The 18,120-nt window shown below is 37.7% G+C and overlaps 1 long non-coding RNA gene across 1 annotated transcript in view; it reads left to right on the top strand.

Moving 5' to 3' along the window:
* The window catches only part of LOC309482787, an 89,553-nt gene extending 72,987 nt beyond the window's left edge, over positions 1 to 16,566 (top strand). The window contains exons 6-7 of the long non-coding RNA XR_014200368.1: positions 10,994 to 11,136; positions 13,187 to 16,566. This is a non-coding gene — a long non-coding RNA (uncharacterized lncRNA). The remainder of the gene's footprint in view (positions 1 to 10,993; positions 11,137 to 13,186) is intronic.
* The last annotated feature ends 1,554 nt before the right edge of the window (positions 16,567 to 18,120 follow it).

The raw sequence follows: 18,120 nt of genomic DNA, 5'->3' as shown, positions 1-18,120 counted from the left end.
TCCGTTGATAGCTACACAACTGACACTTTGACGCTTCAAAAAGTTCATAAAGAGATCGTAAAACGAATCCATATGAATTCAGCGGTTTAGTCCAAATTTTCAGAAGAAACTCGATCGCTTTTTTATGATGAACAGATTTAATTTGTATTCACATATAAACATTCATCAACCACACATCAGTTGTGGTCAATGGAAGATCAAGCATGTTCGCTTGATGTGCGAGAACCAATGAGGTTCATTCTCGTGTTTTGCAGCAGGTTTGAGCTTCCTCAACAACCAATGAGGTTCATTCTCGTGTTTCGCAGCATGTTTGAGCTTCCCTAAGAACCAATGAGGTTCATTCTTGTGTTTCGCAGCATGTTTGAGCTTCCGCAAGAACCAGTGAGGTTCATTCTTGTGTTTCGCAGCACGTTTGAGCTTCCGCAAGAACCAATGAGATTCATTCTCGTGTTTCGCAGCATGTTGAAGCTTCCGCAAGAACCAATGAGGTTAATTCTTGTGTTTCGCAGCATGTTTGAGCTTCCGCAAGAACCAATGAGATTCATTCTCGTGTTTCGCAGCATGTTTGAGCTTCCGCAAGAACCATTGAGGTTCATTCTCGTGTTTCGCAGCATGTTTGAGCTTCCACAAGAACCAATGAGGTTCATTCTTGTGTTTCCCAGCACGTTTGAGCTTCCGCAAGAACCAATGAGGTTCATTTTTGTGTTTCGCAGCATGTTTGAGCTTCCGCAAGAACCAATGAGGTTCATTCTTGTGTTTCCCAGCACGTTTGAGCTTCCGCAAGAACCAATGAGGTTCATTCTCGTGTTTTGCAGCATGTTTGAGCTTCTGCAAGAACCATTGAGGTTCATTCTCGTGTTATGCAGCAGGTTTGAGCTTCCGCAAGAACCAGTCAGGTTCATTATCGTGTTGCGCTGCACATTTGAGCTCCGCAAGAACCAATGAGGTTCATTCTCGGGCGTCAAGCAAGCTTGGTTGAGCTTGATCTGTTTGTTCGCTGATAAATGTTTAAATGTGAATAAAAGCCTAAATTCAATATGTCCATCATATAAAGCAATTGAGTCTCTTCAGAAAATTTGGACTGAACCACTCAATTTTTACAAAAAGTTTTATGATCTCTTTATGAACTTTTTGAAGTGTCAAAGTGGTAGTTGCTTTGACTGTCATTGGAGGGACAGCATTCATTAAAATATCTTAATTTGTGTTCCGAAGATGAACGAAAGTCTTACGGTTTTGGAACGACATGTGGGTGAGTAATTCTTTTTTTTTTTTTTTGCCAGGGTTGACTGCAGTGGTTTTCAGAGCGGGCACAGCTTTTTTTTTTCTGAAGGGATTTACAGTGAACTGCAGGTGTCGTGGTCCTGTGGACTGTATGGTACTATTGTGAGAGGAACAATGGCGCGGAAAGCTTGGGAACCGCAGCTTTGCTTTGTTCTCGGCTATTGTCTGTTCCCAGGATGTCCTTCAGGAAAATGACAAAAAAGGTCAAGCAACTGACAAACTGCATTACCTTCACAAAACGATGAAATGATTGGCAGGGGAAGACAAAGGAAAGGCTTGATTCTTTAATCTTACACAGTCAAGATTTATGAATGTTGGTTCTAAGATACAGTGATTCTTAGATGTGTGATTCTTAGAAAAATGGAGAGAAAAGTATGACTATGACTAGATTTTTTGAAATAGCTATTTTAACATGAAAAATGTGAGTGGTGTTTGCCTAGTTTAAACTTGCCTCCAGGATGCAAGGGGTTTGTGAATGGTTTTGTCTTAACAACTCAAGAACCATGTCAGTCAGATTAAACTAATACAAGTTTAGCTAAATACAAGTCTTCACTGAGGTGGAAGATATGATTGAACCAGCCAATCATTACTTAAGCTACATTAGGGTGTTGAGATGTTATCTCTGTGCTTTTCAGGGGCAGTCAGACACTGCAAACACAGACCAAAGCTGTACAGCAATATTGGCACATGGTCAGTCAGTCAATGTTATGTAATTCCTTGCACATTCATGCATGGCGGAATATATTTTATAGGGAAGAAATACCTTGTTTGTAACCGTTCAAAAGTTTGAGGTCTGTTCGATTTTTTTTGTCTGAACTTGTATTCAGCATGGACACGTTCGTTAAATTGATCAAAAAGTGACGGTAAATTTTTTTCTTATATTGATGTGTGTTTCTTTGGACAGAAATCCAGTGTCCCTTAGTGTGACACTGAGCATGTTTACAAATGCGCTGATAACTCACAAATCAGCTTATTGAAATAACCCGTTGTCTCAGTTTACATGCAAAGCAATAACCCTGCAATTCAAGTAAACCGCGTTTACAAGACTTTATTAATAAATCAGTTTATTTCCCATTTGGGATGTCAAAACATAACCATATGTGTATCTGACTCTGAGTATTCCATTTGTTATGTCTGTTGTGATGTTAAATAAAGCATTAAAAACCGAAGAGTGCCAACAAACATGTCAGCGGGAAACTTATGGACTCATGTATTATCCTCTCATGCAGTTACAGATGCAGCATTTTGACTCTGGCACTTCTGCACGAGATGAGAGCACATTTTTATAATTTCTTGGGTCAAAAAAAGAGTCAGAGTTTCCGATATTTCCTCCTCCCCTACAGCACTTAAATCCACAGTAAGGGCGCTTTCCAGTCACATATCACACATACACACTCCAATAAGCCGACAGAACGCGGCTAAATGCGTTTACATGCCGGGAGAAATCAAAGCTGTGTCGATTGGTTTATGCTTTTATGACTTAACTCCGATAAAGGAAAACGGGTTAACCTGTTTACATGACCACATGCACTGTCAGCTTATTAAAGGGATACTTCACCTCTGGAAAGATGAATGTGTATTTAAAATGGGTCATTTATGTAGAAGAAATGTGAAATTATTTTTGAATTTGGAGCTTTCTAGACTGAGAAAAGCCAGAAATTTATTTTTGGATTATGTGGATGAAAGACAACAACTCCCAGAATGCACTTGCTTCGCTGCCCTAGGAGGCCACTCCCAAGCCATGCCTACCGGTAAGAGAGCGCAGTTAAACAACAAGTCTAGGCTACTAGTGAGACTCCGTGACGAGTCTGCCCGGGATTTCGAGATCGCCCAAAATGTCCGGGATTCGGCTTTTGCGTTCTACAGTCGCCATTTATTATGTTTACCGTGGCGTGCAGGACGAGGCTGAGGGGCGCGGGAGAACGATGAGAGGCCGGTGGCGTGATTACTGATGATGAGCGACACCTTTGAGACGCACCGGTCTCGTATCTCTCACGGAGGAGCGGGAATTTTCTAAGCAATGCTACAACGCACATCAACCGATCACTTGTTTAGCGTTCATATAAACACTACATTCAGATTCTACAATCGGAATGAATTCAGTTAGATTGAAACAAAAGTGTGCATGTAAACAATGAATGGCGACTGCAGAAAGCAATAGCCGAATCCCGGATATTTTGGACGATCTCGACGGCCGGACATGTCCAGGAAAAAGAGGATGGTAACTCCTGCTACTCAGCATTCTCCTACTACTCAGAACAAGAGCCTGCTAGCTTAGCTAACAAAAAAAGATGTCTGACACTGTGTGTACATTCTGTGAGTGAGATCCCACCCTCTATGGGCGGGTTGAAAACATGCGGGACAGCCCCTACTACTGGCTGTAGTTTCTATCCTCTGGCCAAAAAATCCCCCGATGACGCAAAATGACGATTTTTGCGTCATCGGAGGATTTTTTCCAGACAAAAAATACATAAATCTCTCGTCTCAGGGTGATATGAGGGTGGAAAGAATGGTAATTCGAAAATACTACAGGTTTTCTACTAATACAAAGCTTAATGCTAAATCCTGAAGTATTCCTTTAAGGAGAATCAGTGTAAGAACGCTCATTAAGAAACCCTTTTGGGTGTCCTTGCTTTTGTAGTACTGAGCCATTGTTAGAAGACATCTATATCTACGAGTACTAGTCCTCCATTTGTTTCCAAAGGAAATGATGTTTTCACTCGTCAAAGCTATTTATAATCCGGAGTGACTGTTGCATGTTGGGAAGGCAATTACAACAGGATGTGACCCGTGTCAGCATTTACAGTTTTCAAAGCAGGACAGAGAGAAGCACAAATGAATCAAAACATTCCTCCCAAGTAACAAGTGCCTGATAGCAAAGCTTCATGCTGTAATTCCACAGAGAAAGGGATTGGGGTCAGAGGTCAGATGTTATACTAAACAACTTTAAGAAGCTCATTATGGAAGAAAATGATGAGACATCAACTTCTTAAAACAGCTGACAGCACACATTTCTCAGCATTTTAGCACAGAATGTGTTTTAAGTTGTTTATCGGTTAATTTAATCAGTTTATTACATAATTGTTTTATCTTAATTAGTATTTTGTCTTATACAGTGAAAAAAATTAAAACAAGAAACGCAAGAAAGGCTTGTTTTCAGACAATATATTATCTATAATTGTAAATAAATGTATTATTGTCTTAATTTTAAATCTCAGTAATTTTTTTATTAAAAATGTATTCATATATGATTAAACTGAAACATTTGCCCTTGGGTTAGAGAAAATGTACTCAAAACTCAACACAATTTTGCTCTCAAATAAACTTTTTGTTTAAATAATTTTTAGATGAACATGTAAAATATGAAATAAAAAATTTAGATCAGTATACTATCTATACTGTTTTTGATCCCCCTACAATTTAAAAACAATCATCCAAATTCTTTATTTGTGTTATATAATGAAATGTAGTAAATCTGAGTTAACTAATGCATTTTTTTTCTTGACCTTTAGCCTACGTGCGTATTGCTATTGACCGAAAGATGGCTGCCACTCCTCAGACCGTTCTTTATTCAAGCACAAGTCATAAAACCCAAAAACAAAACAAACACAAACAGTTGTGGGCGACTGACCTTGCCAAACTTTTTTGGGGGAAAGACAGCTGGAACAGTACTTGATGTCATTTCAACAAGGCAGCCTAAGAAACTGGATGGTGACATGAAAAGCAAGCTTTTTTTATTAAACATTTCCTCGTAGTTTATTTATTTCTGTATATTAAGTAGCGCTAGTTATCCTTTCATAATTGAAAGGAACACTAACACAACAAAAGCATAATTCCCAAGCGAAAATGTATGCTTCGGCACCAAAGGGGTGATGGGAATGCTGGGATACGCACCTTGGTCTAAGCTCTTGTTTGTGTCTGGCTATCATCAGTCTCTTTACAGTGCTAATCTGGGTGTGGTTGGCAGGAAGAGACTCGGCCCAGTGTACCCATAACAAAGACTGGAGTAGCTAACCCAGAGCTTCAACCTCTACAAAGCACAAATCTGCAGGGTTGATGAGTTTAATGTGAGTTTTCCCAAACATTTTCTTCTGAAATGATTATTCAGTGCGAATAAAGATGCTTGCCAGAGCATGGATGCTAAGACACAGTTCCACAGTTGGCCATGTTATAAAATCAAATTATGGTAAACCAGTATAAATGCTGAAAATAGACGGGGAGAGGAGTCTATTGCAGATGTGAGATAAATGCTCTTCCTCTGAACGGAACCCATGGGATTAAAAGAGAGACATTTCTGGTTAGATGGCAGAGCCAAACCCTCAGAGACAAACAGCGCACCAAAGGGAATCTGCTCCCTGTTGCGCTGATTCTCAGTCTTTGCAGTGAAATTATGAAGTGAATTTATTCAACTGGATAAAAGTAGGCGATTTGATTAGTCCCGCATACAGTATGTTTTACTTTCCAACCTTGTAGTATCATACACTAGTATAAAATTATCTTTTGAACCAAAAAAAAAAAAAACCTGGATTTGTATAGATTTTATGGTGAAGTTGTTTATAAAATATGTTGAAAAGCTGAAGTGTGATATTTCTGCATTGGACCTGTCTTCTTGTCATCCTGTTTTTTTCCCAGTGATTTTTTATTATTTTTTGTTGATGTACAGTGGGGAGAACAAGTATTTGATACACTGCCGCTTTTGCAGGTTTTCCCACTTACAAAGCATGCAGAAGTCTGTATTTTTTATCATAGGTACTCTTCAACTGTGAGTGACGGAATCTAAAACAAAAATCCGGAAAATCACATTGTATGATTTTTAAGTAATTAATTTGCATTTTATTGCATGACATAAGTATTTGATACATCAGAAAAGCAGAACTTAATATTAGATACAGAAACATTTGTTTGCAATTACAGAGATCATACGTTTCCTGTAGTTCTTTACCAGGTTTGCACACACTGCAGCAGGGATTTTAGCCCACTCCTCCATACAGACCATCTCCAGATCCTTCAGGTTTCGGGGCTGTCGCTGGGCAATACGGACTTTCAGCTCCCTCCAAAGATTTTCTATTGGGTTCAGGTCTGGAGACTGGCTAGGCCACTCCAGGACCTTGAGATGCTTCTTACGGAGCCACTCCTTAGTTGCCCTGGCTGTGTGTTTCGGGTCGTTGTCATGCTGGAAGACCCAGCCACGACCCATCTTCAATGCTCTTACTGAGGGAAGGAGGTTGTTGGCCAAGATTTCGCAATACATGGCCCCATCCATCCTCCCCTCAATACGGTGCAGTCGTCCTATCCCCTTTGCAGAAAAGCATCCCCAAAGAATGATGTTTCCACCTCCATGCTTCACAGTTGGGATGGTGTTCTTGGGGTTGTACTCATCATTCTTCTTCCTCCAAACACGGCGAGTGGAGTTTAGACCGAAAAGCTCTATTTTTGTCTCATCAGACCACATGACCTTCTCCGATTCCTCCTCTGGATCATCCAGATGGTCATTGGCAAACTTCAGACGGGCCTGGACATGCGCTGGCTTGAGCAGGGGGACCTTGCGTGCGCTGCAGGATTTTAATCCATGACGGTGTAGTGTGTTACTAATGGTTTTCTTTGAGACTGTGGTCCCAGCTCTCTTCAGGTCATTGACCAGGTCCTGCCGTGTAGTTCTGCGCTGATCCCTCACCTTCCTCATGATCATTGATACCCCACGAGGTGAGATCTTGCATGGTGCCCCAGACCGAGGGAGATTGACCGTCATCTTGAACTTCTTCCATTTTCAAATAATTGCAGTTGTTGCCTTCTCACCAAGCTGCTTGCCTATTGTCCTGTAGCCCATCCCAGCCTTGTGCAGGTTTACAATTTTATTCCTGACGTCCTTACACAGCTCTCTGGCCTTGGCCATTGTGGAGAGGTTAGAGTCTGTTTGATTGAGTGTGTGGACAGGTGTCTTTTATACAGGTAACGAGTTCAAACAGGTGCAGTTAATACAGGTAATGAGTGGAGAACAGGAGGGCTTCTTAAAGAAAAACTAACAGGTCTGTGAGTGCCGGAATTCTTACTGGTTGGTAGGTGATCAAATACTTATGTCATGCAATACAATGCAAATTATTTATTTAAAAATCATACAATGTGATTTTCTGGATTTTTGTTTTAGATTCCGTCTCTCACAGTTGAAGAGTACCTATGATAAAAATTACAGACCTCTACATGCTTTGTAAGTAGGAAAACCTGCAAAATCGGCAGTGTATCAAATACTTGTTCTCCCCACTGTATGTGGAGGCCTGAAAACAAGGTAATTATGACTTTATTTATACACTGTATAAAAGTATATGATCAATAAGTTATTACAACATATGTTTTTACATTGCTTTATCTCATCAAAATAAGTTAAGCAATTTTAAACTTTTTTTATAAGTTATCCAAGATTTATCAAATTTTTAAGTTAGTTTAGTACAATTTAAGTTGAAATGACATAAAAATCCAAGTTGATTGTAATTAAAAAAATTAAGGCAGCGACTAATTGCAACTTTATATCTTTATTTCTCATTCATCTCACAAATGAAACTTCATATTTCACTATAGCGGCTATATACACTACTGTTAAAAAAATGGGGTCAGTAAGATTTTTTTTTTTTTAAAGAAATTGATACTTGTATTATACAAAATCAAATTAATTTGATTAAAAGTGACATTTACATTAATAATAAAAAAATGCTGTTTCAATAAATGCTGTTCTTTTGAACTTTGTTCATCAAAGAATCCTGAAAACAAAAAAATACTGTTGCCACAAACATTAAGCAGCACAACTGTTTTGAACATTGATAATAATCTGAAATGTTTCTTGAGCAACAAATCAGCATATTAAAATGATTTCTGAAGGATCATGTGACTCTGAAGACTGGAGTAATGATGCTGGAAATTCAGCTTTGACATCACAAGAATACATTACATTTTAAAATATATTCAAATAGAAAACAGTTCTTTTAAATTGTAATAATAGTTCACAATATTAATGTTTTTACTGTATATTTGATCAAGTATATTCAGCCTTGGCGAGTATAAAAGTTACAAAAGTATTTAAAAAAATCTCTAAATTGCAACATTATTTCTTCTAATTGTGACTTTACATCTTAAATTTTTATCTTTCTCACCATTTTTTCTCACATTTTTATGTTTCAATCTGAGTACATAAAGAAATGTCTGTCTTAAAAAAAATTTGTTTCTGATATCACAGAATATCTTGTTCTCTCCGTATTGAGTTTCTTGTAAGCTTGTGTCATTATGAGCAGAGTCTTCCTTTTCCCCCTGTTCTCACACAAAACAACTCACGTATCAACTTTATATCAGGAAGTTCATATCCTGACAATGTGATAGCTAATGATATACCGGCAGTGAGCACCTCTTTCCTTACCTCTTTGTGATTGTTTTCAGTATGATACTACTAGAGGATACAATATATTTCCCTCTGCTTTCATTGTAATAACAGTGATAACTCTGCATCAACATGATAACATTGACATATTGGATGTTGTGTCACCCAAGGGAGGCATGAATCAGACATTGTAACGTCCAGCTCCATGAGTCGTCTAGCTTGGAAACCTGCCCTGATGTTTCGCACATCAACGCTCATGGTGCTCGCTTATTTGTCTTCATTAAAATAGTTTAGACTTGAAATTGCCTAATGGTTATGAGGGCTTTAGAATCATTTGAAAGATTTAGCGCCACGCTGGGAGAAAATACCCTTAAAGAACTATTTCAGTTTGTACCGATCCACTAAATGACTTTTAGCAAACACGGGTGTGTTGCTCTGCTGTGAGTTGTAAAAACAGAGCGTCACTGGTGGGGTCAGGCCGTGATCTGAACCTCTTATCGTCATAATTACATTAGTTCTTAATGGGCAGAATTTTGCCAATTACTGAGGGAACAAACGACAAAATAAACAATGCAGGGTTCTTGTTTATTATATTATCGCACTAAAGATGTAATGTTATTGTGCTATAAACAAATTGAAAAATAATTGAATTTAGATTTTATCAGGGCGGAAGAACTCGTTCTCACCCCACTATCTAATTTCTAGCATTGTTCTGACTTTCCATTGTGATTTACACGTGGCCAGGAGGGATTAAAATGAATAATTATTGAGCAAAAGTTCTGTTTATTTTATTCGAGTGTATTCAGAATGTGAAATATGAATGGGACCGAGGCTATTTTGTCATGGAATTTTAGCTCATCATATTACACTAGTGTAACCTTTTCTTTTTGGTTCCTGTAAGGAGTGCAGTCACCAAGTTGGGTTCACCTCTTATTGAATCAAAACAATTGTGATTGGCAGGAGTGGACAAGTTAAATGTGATCATATGATTGAAAATTCAGTACAAATCTATCTGTCTGTCTGTCATTTTATCATTCTTTCACTCAGTCTATCTCTCTCTCTCTATCTATCTATCTATCTATCGATCTGTCTGTCTGTCTGTCATTTTATCATTCATTCACTCAGTCGTTCTGTCTGTCTGTCTGTCTGTCTGTCTGTCTGTCTATCTATCTGTCTGCCTGCCATTTTATCATTCATTCACTCAGTCGTTCTGTCTGTCTGTCTGTCTGTCTGTCTGTCTATCTATCTGTCTGTCTGTCTGCCTGCCATTTTATCATTCTTTCACTCAGTCGTTCTTTCTTTCACTCAGTCGTTCTTTCTATCTATCTATCTGTCTGTCTGTCTTTCTGTCTGTCTGTCTGTCTGCCATTTTATCATTATTTCACTCAGTCGTTCTTTCTTTCTTTCACTCAGTCGTTCTATCTATGTCTGTCTGTCTGTCTATATGTCTGTCTATATGTCTGTCTGTCTGTCTATATGTCTGTCTATCTATCTGTCTGTCTGTCTGTCTGTCTGCCATTTTATCATTTTTCACTCAGTCGTTCTGTCTGTCTGTCTGTCTGTCTGTCTGTATGTATGTATGTATGTATGTCTTTCATTTTATCATTCTATCAGTCAGTCGTTCTATCTATCTATCGGTCTGTCATGTCATTTTATCATTCTATCACACTATCTATCTATGTCTATCTGTCTATCTGTCTGTCTGTCTGTCTGTCTGTCTGCCTGCCATTTTATCATTATTTCACTCAGTCGTTCTTTCTTTCTTTCTTTCACTCAGTCGTTCTATCTATCTGTCTGTCTGTCTGTCTTTTATCTGTCTGTCTATATGTCTGTTTGTCTATATGTCTGTCTATCTATCTGTCTGTCTGTCTGTCATTTATCTGTCTGTCTATATGTCTGTTTGTCTATATGTCTGTCTATCTATCTGTCTGTCTGTCTGTCTGTCTGTCTGTCTGTATGTATGTATGTATGTATGTCTTTCATTTTATCATTCTATCAGTCAGTCGTTCTATCTATCTATCGGTCTGTCGTGTCATTTTATCATTCTATCACACTATCTATCTGTCTATCTGTCTATCTGTCTGTCTGTCTGTCTGTCTGTCTGTCTGTTTTGATTTCATTGAACAAATAAGAAAACCACTCTGAATGTTAAAGAGAACTGTTATCAAACTCATTTTATGAATATATACAATATAAACATTATTTTGGTGATTTTCACACATAAACACTACTTTAATTTTGCTCCATTACAGTAACCCGTCATGGGAATTTTTTGCACGCCACTTCTCAGAGTTTAATGACTTTACTCCACCCCCACTCTCTCTTTCTTTCTCTGTTTATCATCTCCAGTCAATGCCGTGGAGCTGTGTACATACAAACGGGAAACGTGTGGTGTCACACACATATACACACCAAACCTTGCAGAGTGTGTCTCTTTGCTGTGTCGAGGGAGCACTGACGTGTGTGACACCAGTGTGTGAAGGCCAGTTCGGGTGAGTGTGGCTGTTCCAGTCAAGTGCGTACGAATTTGGGAAGGTATGATGTGTCTGATTGGTGTTTTGTGTGTGCGTGTGTGTGTGTGTGTGTGTGTGTTTGTGTGTGTGTGCAGTCCAGCACGTTTAATGTACATTGTCCCAAGTGCACTCTTCTGCACAAGTAGTTCAACTTCCTGTGGCTGCTCCTCTGTGGAAAGAAAAATAAAGGCCCGCTGCAGAAAAGGCCATGGGAGATGTCGGTGTCAAAGACAGACCTTCGGGTTGTTGGAAAAGTTGTTTACACATGCAAAATCAAAGCCAAAAGAAAGAAAATGCTAAACATTTGAAACTGTTCTTTGCCAATTCAATTCCCCATTTGAAGTATTTGTTCCTCTTTTGGTGTTTTTTTTTTTTGTGTGTTTTTTTTACAAGCTTTCAGAGGAGCAATTAAAATATTTGTGTAGCCAATGTAATTTAAAGATGCCAAATTTCTTGTAGTGGTATTTTTGCACAGCAGAGTTTGAGGTTACGACTAATTGTTTGTATTGAACAAAGTAAGTATGTTCAATCTCACAGCCGGTCAAAAACATTGCTGGGTCACATTTCACCCCAAGATTAAAAGAAAACAAATATATATATATATATATATATATATATATATATATATATATATATATATATATATGTATATGTATATATATATATATATATATATATATATTGCTTAAACAAAAGAAAACATGTTTTTAGGACGATTTTCATGAAACTGAAAATTCCATTACAATTATTATTATTAATTTTTTTTGCATTATGGTACTAACTGTTGTACTGCCTTTATTAATTTTTATTGTAATATATTTTAGAAAATATTGTATTAAAATATTTAACATTAAAACATTAAAATAAACAATAAATTAAATTATATTAAGTATGAAATAAAAATAATGCAAAAAAATTTCTAGAATGAGAATCACAATTGATAATTGTAATTGCAACAAAAAAAAGAGATGCGTAATGGTAATATAATTGCAGTAATTTTTGCACAGCAAAGTTTGAGGGGCTACAACTTATTATCTGTCTTGAATGAAGTATGTTTAATATCTCTCTATATATACTGTTATATAAAACAGTATATACAATTTTTAATTGACCATTAAGTATTTTTGCATTATGGTACTAATTGTTATACTTTGGTGAATTTCTACACATTTAAAGCAGCACTCAGTAGCTTCGGGATTTCTTCGCTGTATTCTCGCTTTTTGCTCGCAGGTTTCTCTCTAGAGCTCCCCCCACAGCTTCGGAATAGATATTTGACAACACTGTTGTAAAAACTCGTTGGTGATTCTCAGACACCAGAGGCTAGTAGATTAACGACATCAAAGCAGATGGGACATTCTTTAAAACGTCTTCTTCATTCGGGTTCGGACAGCGTGAGGGAGCGCAATAATGACAGCATTTTAGCAGATTTCTTTTGGCCGTAAAAGCAATTGTTTACATCGCGAGACCTGATATCACGCGAGACTTCCTGACGCAGCGGCCGGCGGCCCGCCGGCTCAAAGTTGCAAGTGCGTATTTTCCGCTCACGGGCACCAGGGGGGTGCGAAACGACCACCATTCAACCCGAAATAAGTAATATAACCATTCCAATGACTCCGAAGCTGTTCAGTTAAGGTAAAAAAAGTTACTTAGTTCACCTTTAAATGAAAAAATCATTGTATTGCAATAAAATATTTGAGTAATACATACAAAATTAAAAAAAAAATATATATATATATATATATATATATATACAGTATATATATATATATATATATATATACAGTATATATATATACAGTATATATTATATATATTAGTAATGAAAATCACATTGGGAATAATAAATAAATAAAATAAAACAAATTTAAATGAAAAAGTATAACATTCAAATGCATAACAATAATTAGAATTCTGGTGGGAAATATTCTTAATTGCCATGAAAATTAATGAATTAATTATGAATTAGAATAAAGATTATCATAAGGACAAAATTGTTCACTAATGTGTTTATCTGTGTTTGTGAATGCAGGCTCGTCGTTGGAGAACGTTGTCCCGGGACCTGTGATGAGTGGGGCCCTCTAAATGTGTCCTTCCGGACTCCACGAATTCAAGTGACGGCTTTAGTGAAATTTCGGTGAGCAACCGTTTCACAGATTTCTGCAGCTCTTGGAAACCACACTGAACAAAGACCGAAATAGAACACAGAAGAAAGAAGCACTGTCATTTTAAAACCCTGACAAAGCACGCTTTTAAACCTCTTCTCTGAGGCAGTCCAGTAACATTTACACAGACATCCCAAAACAGTCATTCCCGGCGAGAAAATATGGAGGCTTATTTTGGCGACCAGACGTTCTTGTCAAACAGTGAGCATGTGCACATCCTCACTCTTGAGAAGTGCTGACGTAACAGAGCATTGACACTTCTCTCTCCAGCGACTGTCAGGCATCAGCATTGGCTCTCTTTCCTTCCCATTACTCGGAGAAATCTGATCCCAGGTCAGGTGTTAGGGGGAGGACGTCAGCCAGGGGAATTTAACATGCTGAGGAGATCTTGGCAGGACAAAACAGCGCTTTCGGGACGCACTAAAGCATCAGCGCAGTCACCCTTCTGCCGTGCGACTTTTACATCGGGCCGCGCATTTGTTGATGAGCTGTAAAGTGAGATTCAAAAGCATTCCCCTAGTGTGGCTGTAACTTTATTAACATTCCAGACAGCGCTGTTATTAAAGGCCACCCGTTAGTCCTGGAGCGCTTTGCCCAATCACGGCTCTCTCTCAGCCGTTGCCGAGAGACAGCGTCTCTCAAGCTGAGGAAGAGGATATCACGCGTGCTGGGGTTTCAGTGTCGTACATGAGAGGGAGAATCGACTCCAATCCTCTTCCTGTTGATTCCACTTAGGATTCCCAAACTGCCTCTTCCCACGTTGACACAAATACTTAGGCCCATGTGACATCCTGTGTGGAAAAGGCGAACAATAACGGGCTAATACGTCAAGACCTGGGAACTGCGTTGTGAGAGATGTACCATCACACCTCAAACACATCAAGCCAGTTCCGCACTTTTTAGCAGTGTTTAGTGTCTCGTCATCAAAGTTCATTTCCCTCAATACTGTGAATAGCGTTTATTTCATCTGTCAATACTTCAGCTGCAGTATAAAAATCAAACTTTCCATGAATAGGGTATGAAATAATTCATTTATAATATATAATTGGTGCTTATAATTTATAATAATATTTTCGATATCGATAACTATAATGATAACTTTATTAGCAGTTCTGTTTATTCTAAGCATGTTGCAGTTTTGTCGTCTGCCGCTTTAAATGCTTGTGCTCCTTAAAGCAGGATGGATTCTGATTGGCTCTCAATGTTTTTATCGTTCAACGTCGGGTCAGAGGTCATTCTTACGCCAAAACTCGACTTGTGTACGGCCGTTACCGGAAACCAGTGATTATAGTTTATAAAGTTATAAATATGGATATGTTTCTTACAAAAATCCATCACTTTGCTTCAGAAGTCCCTTATTAACCACCTGAAGCCTTATGGATTACTTTTATGATGGATGAATGTGCTTTTTCAGGCTTACTACTCTCTCACATTATAAAGCTTTGAAGAGCCAGGATATTTTTTAATATAACTCTGATTGTGTTTGGCTGAAAGAAGAAACTCATATACGCCTAGGATGGCTTGAGGGTGAGTAAATTATGGGATAATTTTCATTTATTGGTGAACTAACACTATTAAACATTTAATGTGTTTAAAAGTTCATTCTAGGTTAATTTTGTCAGAAAATGGTTAATATTACATATCTAATTATTAAATAAAAGAACTTCGAGCCTCTAAAGCTTTAAAAAAAAGTACTCCTAGGACATAGTGTGCCATATTAATGTAAAGCGCCAGGTGCATTATAATCACTGTAAGTTGTACCAACAACAACAATAAAAAAGAACACATTATAATCACTGTAAGTTGTACCAACAACAACAACACAAAAGAACACATTTCCTTAGTGATTGCAGAAAGTATTAAAATTGTGAAAGCAACAGACCTTAAGTACCCCTCAGTTGTTGGTGCATTGCTCAATGTTCTAAAAACGTGTTAAATAACAGTGTTGGAGCCAGAGTACTTATGCAGTAGATTTTCTCAGGAGCAATTAGCTTTTTATGCCAGATCTGCAGATAAACAACCTAGCGCTCGATTTGTTTACAGAAGTGGCAGATTTCTTTCAACCCCTCTCTTTCTCTTCATCCTTTCTTTAAATCTCACTTTTTCTGTTTTGCTCTTGGTGTGTAGATGGAGTGGAAATAGTAGCGCTAATGATGTTTGTGATTTAGTGAAATATACTTCACCTTTGACCTCTGATGTCACCCACAATAATGTTAAAGGGATAGTTTGACTCAAAAATCTAAATTCTGCCATCATTCACTCAGGTCGCTCCTTTGACTTTACTTTTTCTGTCTAAACACAAAAGGAAAAATGTGACAATAATTTTTTTGCTCTTTATGCTGGACATTCATAACATTGTGAACAATATCTCAGTTTTGTTTCACAGAGGAAAGCCTGTGAAATGTTCACTATTCCTTGCAAAACAGCACATTAAGGCTCAATCGGATCTCTGTTTTATATTCTATCTATATTAACTGCACTACCATATTATGCAAAGGTATTTATTAAAGACATCTTTTTTTTTCATCATCACAGCATGTCACATCTGAAGAACATGTTTGCATCAAACAGCTTGACTCAGATCTGTTACCCAGATTTCAGCTGGCCCTGAAGAAGTCTTTAGTACTGGAGCATGTGGAAGCACATGTCTTTCCCAGTCACGTCGGTGCAGAGTGGAGATGTGGCTTTTGGCTGTGATTCAAACCTTTGGCAGATGCAGTTGACGTTGTCACTTTACGTAACATAATTTTTTATGTTAACTTCTTCATATTCACATGCCACAATCATTATACTATACAGTATATGCTCTATAACAATGCTGTGGTGCCAGAAATGAGTAGAATTGGCCACGTTCGTAAATAAAGTGTAATTCTAAGAAACACGTTTTGCTTGACTTCACTGACCACGGTTCATTAAATTATATAAAAAAGCTCTTAATTAGGTCTTAGTGAGGTACCACCGTTACTTTTGCTCATACTCAGAATTAGGTGTTTGTTGAAACCTCTAACCCGAAGTATTACACCCAGGTGCGTCCCACATAATATGTGGTATGGCCATAAATGATACATTAAATCATGCTGCTTATTTGGTGAAATGTGTGCTGTTACTTTTCTTGGCAAATGTGTATGATTTTTAACTGCTGAATGAAAAAACAGGAAAAGATCCCATTGATTTATACTGATTTAGTGTCCAGAATATCATAAGATGGGTTTCCATCCATGTGTTGTGCAAATTTTGCATACAAAATGCTGATTAGAAACACCAAAATTTGTTTAAAATGTCAAAAAATATGCACACACATAAAAAAAAAAAGTTTAAAGGTTCCTAAATTTGTTTTGAAGGTCTACTACAATAGGTTTACACTCATCCAAGGTCCAAAAACTGTAATTTTCTCATAATATATATTGCAGCAACTTTTCTCACAGTGTCTGAAACGGTTCTATAAAGGATTCGTCTCTCTAAACCCCTCCTTCCCGAGAGTCAGCTTGGATCTGATTGGTCATATGGCCTAGTCTGTTGTGATTGGTCTACCACTTACAATGTGTGTCGGAATCGAAACGCTCATTACCATATCTGAATTTCAGCTCCGAAGGCTTCCTCAGCACCTTTACACAGTTACACAGTTAATCAAACAGTAACTATGGTGTCAGTTTTACCATATCATTTTGAGTCCAAATCCTTTGGAAGTTCATGCAAAGTTTATTTGCTTTCGCAGCGCAGTCAACAACACAAACCAAACTCTTCCAGGCCTCATCTACAACAACAGTGTTTAAGGGTCAAAGTAGATGTTGTTTGTTACAAACCGACATAGGTTTTTGCAGGATGTAAGACTGGAATTACTGACGACTCGTTGTAGGCAGTTCAGAATCGGATCTTTCTTTTAGGAGACAATAACAAAGACAATTTCCAGACCTTTCACATTCACAAACAGCTATATTACACACTTCATGAAAGGTAATATCCAAAAGAGCATAATTTTGGGGCACTTTATTTGTTATTCCCTATAAAGAATTTGCATAAACTACAATTTACCTAATAAATTCCTCCAATCATGCAAGTGAATGCAACTGCTAGCAATCTACTTTATTTTTCAATTATTTTTGTGCTTTTTTTATCTATTTAAATTTTTTACATTAATTTAAATTAGCAACTTGATTGGAGGCAATGCTAATCAACAAGTTAGAACCTCTTGAAACCATATAGCAATGCTAATACTGAGAACATCTTAGCATCTGCATAGCGCTATTCCCATTTTCTGAAAAATCTACTTGTCACTTATCATTGAGCCTTGTATGTAATAGCTCCTTATGACTGACACAAATTTCTTACAGTAGTAGGTCAAGTTCTTCAGGCATACTTCCCTCCAATTGAGAATGGACACCAGCCGGGTGGGAACAATGAGCCCAAGCGGTCACCACCACGTTCTTTCTGGGAATAATTGTCAAAGGTTAGTGTCCAGTGTGTATTGTGGTTGTTCAAAGCTTAACCCCCTCAACCACAACAGAAAAACCTCAACCACAACAGCTGTTCACTTCAAATATCCCGTCATTCCTTCATTCCCCTAGCGGGCAGGCAATGTACACAAGCACCAACAACAATGCAGTGCATTTCAGGATAGACAGATAATCTTTTTATCCTAAGTACAAGAAAAATGTTGAGCTTTCTCTCACCTTTTCCCAAAATACGTACAAGCTTTGACAAGAGTTTTGAGGAATAACATGCACATTTTTCCCCTCGCAGTTCTTTGTATCCTTGTCCTGTAAACATGGCAAAAATAAGCCTTTGATTTTTAGGTTCAAAG

Source organism: Leuciscus leuciscus (genome assembly GCF_965113295.1).
Source record: "Leuciscus leuciscus genome assembly, chromosome: 19".
Lineage (NCBI taxonomy): Eukaryota > Metazoa > Chordata > Actinopteri > Cypriniformes > Leuciscidae > Leuciscus > Leuciscus leuciscus.
Note: the sequence above shows the minus strand (reverse complement) of the source record. Positions and strands in the feature narration are given on the sequence as shown.